Here is a 6,766-nt window from a genome sequence, read left to right as displayed (position 1 = left end):
CAATGCATGTAACATGTAACACTGAGTCAGGGATTTACCAAAAGGACAACAATGCATGTAACATGTAACACTGAGTCAGGGATTTACCAAAAGGGCAACAATGCATGTAACATGTGACACTGAGTCAGGGATTTACCAAAAGGACAACAATGCATGTAACATGTAACACTGAGTCAGGGATTTACCAAAAGGACAACAATGCATGTAACATGTGACACTGAGTCAGGGATTTACCAAAAGGGCAACAATGCATGTAACATGTAACACTGAGTCAGGGATTTACCAAAACGGCAACAATGCATGTAACATGTAACACTGAGTCAGGGATTTACCAAAAGGGCAACAATGCATGTAACATGTAACACTGAGTCAGGGATTTACCAAAAGGGCAACAATGAATGTAACATGTAACACTGAGTCAGGGATTTACCAAAAGGGCAACAATGCATGTAACACGTAACACTGAGTCAGGGATTTAACAAAAGGGCAACAATGCATGTAAAATGTGACACTGAGTCAGGGATTTACCAAAATGGCAACAATGCATGTAACATGTGACACTGAGTCAAGGATTTACCAAAAGGACAACAATGCATGTAACATGTGACACTGAGTCAGGGATTTACCAAAATGGCAACAATGCATGTAACATGTGACACTGAGTCAGGGATTTACCAAAAGGACAACAATGCATGTAACATGTGACACTGAGTCAGGGATTTACCAAAATGGCAACAATGCATGTAAAATGTGGCACTGAGTCAGGGATTTACCAAAATGGCAACAATGCATGTAACATGTGGCACTGAGTCAGGGATTTACCAAAATGGCAACAATGCATGTAACATGTGGCACTGAGTCAGGGATTTACCAAAAGGACAACAATGCATGTAACATGTGACACTTAGTTAGGGATTTACCAAAATGGCAACAATGCATGTAAAATGTGACACTGAGTCAGGGATTTACCAAAATGGCAACAATGCATGTAACATGTGGCACTGAGTCAGGGATTTACCAAAAGGACAACAATGCATGTAACATGTGACACTGAGTCAGGGATTTACCAAAATGGCAACAATGCATGTAAAATGTGACACTGAGTCAGGGATTTACCAAAAGGACATCAATGCATGTAAAATGTGGCACTTATTCAGGGATTTACCAAAAGAACAACGATGCATGTAACATGTAACACTGAGTCAGGGATTTACCAAAAGGGCAACAATGCATGTAACATGTGACACTGAGTCAGGGATTTACCAAAAGGACAACAATGCATGTAACATGTAACACTGAGTCAGGGATTTACCAAAAGGGCAACAATGCATGTAACATGTGACACTGAGTCAGGGATTTACCAAAAGGACAACAATGCATGTAACATGTGACACTTAGTCAGGGATTTACCAAAAGGGCAACAATGCATGTAACATGTAACACTGAGTCAGGGATTTACCAAAAGGGCAACAATGCATGTAACATGTAACACTGAGTCAGGGATTTACCAAAAGGGCAACAATGCATGTAACACGTAACACTGAGTCAGGGATTTAACAAAAGGGCAACAATGCATGTAACATGTGACACTGAGTCAGGGATTTACCAAAAGGGCAACAATGCATGTAACATGTAACACTGAGTACGGGATTTACCAAAAGGGCAAGAATGCATGTAACATGTGACACTGAGTCAGGGATTTACCAAAATGGCAACAATGCATGTAACATGTGGCACTGAGTCAGGGATTTACCAAAAGGACAACAATGCATGTAACATGTAACACTGAGTCAGGGATTTACCAAAAGGACAACAATGCATGTAACATGTAACACTGAGTCAGGGATTTACCAAAAGGGCAACAATGCATGTAACATGTGACACTGAGTCAGGGATTTACCAAAAGGACAACAATGCATGTAACATGTAACACTGAGTCAGGGATTTACCAAAAGGACAACAATGCATGTAACATGTGACACTGAGTCAGGGATTTACCAAAAGGGCAACAATGCATGTAACATGTAACACTGAGTCAGGGATTTACCAAAACGGCAACAATGCATGTAACATGTAACACTGAGTCAGGGATTTACCAAAAGGGCAACAATGAATGTAACATGTAACACTGAGTCAGGGATTTACCAAAAGGGCAACAATGCATGTAACACGTAACACTGAGTCAGGGATTTAACAAAAGGGCAACAATGCATGTAACATGTGACACTGAGTCAGGGATTTACCAAAAGGACAACAATGCATGTAACATGTAACACTGAGTCAGGGATTTACCAAAAGGGCAACAATGCATGTAACATGTAACACTGAGTCAGGGATTTACCAAAAGGACAACAATGCATGTAACATGTGACACTGAGTCAGGGATTTACCAAAAGGGCAACAATGCATGTAACATGTAACACTGAGTCAGGGATTTACCAAAACGGCAACAATGCATGTAACATGTAACACTGAGTCAGGGATTTACCAAAAGGGCAACAATGAATGTAACATGTAACACTGAGTCAGGGATTTACCAAAAGGGCAACAATGCATGTAACACGTAACACTGAGTCAGGGATTTAACAAAAGGGCAACAATGCATGTAACATGTGACACTGAGTCAGGGATTTACCAAAAGGACAACAATGCATGTAACATGTAACACTGAGTCAGGGATTTACCAAAAGGGCAACAATGCATGTAACATGTGACACTGAGTCAGGGATTTACCAAAAGGGCAACAATGCATGTAACATGTAACACTGAGTACGGCCTTTACCAAAAGGGCAAGAATGCATGTAACATGTGACACTGAGTCAGGGATTTACCAAAATGGCAACAATGCATGTAACATGTGGCACTGAGTCAGGGATTTACCAAAAGGACAACAATGCATGTAACATGTGACACTTAGTCAGGGATTTACCAAAAGGACAACAATGCATGTAACATGTAACACTGAGTCAGGGATTTACCAAAATGGCAACAATGCATGTAAAATGTGACACTGAGTCAGGGATTTACCAAAATGGCAACAATGCATGTAACATGTGACACTGAGTCAGGGATTTACCAAAAGGACATCAATGCATGTAAAATGTGGCACTTAGTCAGGGATTTACCAAAAGGACAACAATGCATGTAACATGTAACACTGAGTCAGGGATTTACCAAAAGGGCAACAATGCATGTAACATGTGACACTGAGTCAGGGATTTACCAAAAGGACAACAATGCATGTAACATGTAACACTGAGTCAGGGATTTACCAAAAGGGCAACAATGCATGTAACATGTGACACTGAGTCAGGGATTTACCAAAAGGACAACAATGCATGTAACATGTGACACTGAGTCAGGGATTTACCAAAACGGCAACAATGCATGTAACATGTAACACTGAGTCAGGGATTTACCAAAAGGGCAACAATGCATGTAACATGTAACACTGAGTCAGGGATTTACCAAAAGGGCAACAATGCATGTAACATGTAACACTGAGTCAGGGATTTACCAAAAGGGCAAGAATGCATGTAACATGTGACACTGAGTCAGGGATTTACCAAAATGGCAACAATGCATGTAACATGTGGCACTGAGTCAGGGATTTACCAAAAGGACAACAATGCATGTAACATGTTACACTTAGTTACGGATTTACCAAAATGGCAACAATGCATGTAAAATGTGACACTGAGTCAGGGATTTACCAAAATGGCAACAATGCATGTAACATGTGGCACTGAGTCAGGGATTTACCAAAATGGCAACAATGTATGTAACATGTGACACTGAGTCAGGGATTTACCAAAAGGACAACAATGCATGTAACATGTGACACTGAGTCAGGGATTTACCAAAATGGCAACAATGCATGTAAAATGTGGCACTGAATCAGGGATTTACCAAAATGGCAACAATGCATGTAACATGTGGCACTGAGTCAGGGATTTACCAAAATAGCAACAATGCATGTAACATGTGACACTGAGTCAGGGATTTACCAAAAGGACAACAATGCATGTGACACTGAGTCAGGGATTTACCAAAATGGCAACAATGCATGTAACATGTGGCACTGAGTCAGGGATTTACCAAAAGGACAACAATGCATGTAACATGTGACACTTAGTTAGGGATTTACCAAAATGGCAACAATGCATGTAAATTGTGACACTGAGTCAGGGATTTACCAAAATGGCAACAATGCATGTAACATGTGGCACTGAGTCAGGGATTTACCAAAAGGACAACAATGCATGTAACATGTGACACTGAGTCAGGGATTTACCAAAATGGCAACAATGCATGTAAAATGTGACACTGAGTCAGGGATTTACCAAAAGGACAACAATGCATGTAACATGTGACACTTAGTCAGGGATTTGCCAAAAGGACAACAATGCATGTCACATGTGGCACTGAGTCAGGGATTTACCAAAATGGCAACAATGCATGTAAAATGTGACACTGAGTCAGGGATTTACCAAAATGGCAACAATGCATGTAACATGTGACACTGAGTCAGGGATTTACCAAAAGGACATCAATGCATGTAAAATGTGGCACTTAGTCAGGGATTTACCAAAAGGACAACAATGCATGTAACATGTAACACTGAGTCAGGGATTTACCAAAAGGGCAACAATGCATGTAACATGTGACACTGAGTCAGGGATTTACCAAAAGGACAACAATGCATGTAACATGTAACACTGAGTCAGGGATTTACCAAAAGGGCAACAATGCATGTAACATGTGACACTGAGTCAGGGATTTACCAAAAGGACAACAATGCATGTAACATGTGACACTGAGTCAGGGATTTACCAAAAGGGCAACAATGCATGTAACATGTAACACTGAGTCAGGGATTTACCAAAAGGGCAACAATGCATGTAACATGTAACACTGAGTCAGGGATTTACCAAAAGGGCAACAATGCATGTAACATGTAACACTGAGTCAGGGATTTACCAAAAGGGCAACAATGCATGTAACACGTGACACTGAGTCAGGGATTTAACAAAAGGGCAACAATGCATGTAAAATGTGACACTGAGTCAGGGATTTACCAAAATGGCAACAATGCATGTAACATATGACACTGAGTCAGGGATTTACCAAAAGGACATCAATGCATGTAAAATGTGGCACTTAGTCAGGGATTTACCAAAAGGACAACAATGCATGTAACATGTAACACTGAGTCAGGGATTTACCAAAAGGGCAACAATGCATGTAACATGTGACACTGAGTCAGGGATTTACCAAAAGGACAACAATGCATGTAACATGTGACACTGAGTCAGGGATTTACCAAAACGGCAACAATGCATGTAACATGTAACACTGAGTCAGGGATTTACCAAAAGGGCAACAATGCATGTAACATGTAACACTGAGTCAGGGATTTACCAAAAGGGCAACAATGCATGTAACATGTAACACTGAGTCAGGGATTTACCAAAAGGGCAACAATGCATGTAACACGTGACACTGAGTCAGGGATTTAACAAAAGGGCAACAATGCATGTAACATGTGACACTGAGTACGGGATTTACCAAAAGGGCAAGAATGCATGTAACATGTGACACTGAGTCAGGGATTTACCAAAATGGCAACAATGCATGTAACATGTGGCACTGAGTCAGGGATTTACCAAAAGGACATCAATGCATGTAAAATGTGGCACTTAGTCAGGGATTTACCAAAAGGACAACAATGCATGTAACATGTAACACTGAGTCAGGGATTTACCAAAAGGGCAACAATGCATGTAACATGTGACACTGAGTCAGGGATTTACCAAAAGGACAACAATGCATGTAACATGTAACACTGAGTCAGGGATTTACCAAAACGGCAACAATGCATGTAACACTGAGTCAGGGATTTACCAAAAGGGCAACAATGCATGTAACATGTAACACTGAGTCAGGGATTTACCAAAAGGGCAACAATGCATGTAACATGTAACACTGAGTCAGGGATTTACCAAAAGGGCAACAATGCATGTAACACGTGACACTGAGTCAGGGATTTAACAAAAGGGCAACAAGGCATGTAACATGTGACACTGAGTACGGGATTTACCAAAAGGACAACAATGCATGTAACATGTAACACTGAGTCAGGGATTTACCAAAAGGGCAACAATGCATGTAACATGTGACACTGAGTCAGGGATTTACCAAAAGGACAACAATGCATGTAACATGTGACACTGAGTCAGGGATTTACCAAAACGGCAACAATGCATGTAACATGTAACACTGAGTCAGGGATTTACCAAAAGGGCAACAATGCATGTAACATGTAACACTGAGTCAGGGATTTACCAAAAGGGCAACAATGCATGTAACATGTAACACTGAGTCAGGGATTTACCAAAAGGGCAACAATGCATGTAACACGTGACACTGAGTCAGGGATTTAACAAAAGGGCAACAATGCATGTAACATGTGACACTGAGTACGGGATTTACCAAAAGGGCAAGAATGCATGTAACATGTGACACTGACTCAGGGATTTACCAAAATGGCAACAATGCATGTAACATGTGGCACTGAGTCAGGGATTTACCAAAAGGACAACAATGCATGTAACATGTTACACTTAGTTACGGATTTACCAAAATGGCAACAATGCATGTAAAATGTGACACTGAGTCAGGGATTTACCAAAATGGCAACAATGCATGTAACATGTGGCACTGAGTCAGGGATTTACCAAAATGGCAACAATGTTTGTAACATGTG

This window comes from Saccoglossus kowalevskii, chromosome 12 (genome assembly GCF_978046115.1).
Source record: "Saccoglossus kowalevskii chromosome 12, keSacKowa6.1, whole genome shotgun sequence".
Lineage (NCBI taxonomy): Eukaryota > Metazoa > Hemichordata > Enteropneusta > Harrimaniidae > Saccoglossus > Saccoglossus kowalevskii.
This window is presented reverse-complemented; position numbering follows the sequence as displayed.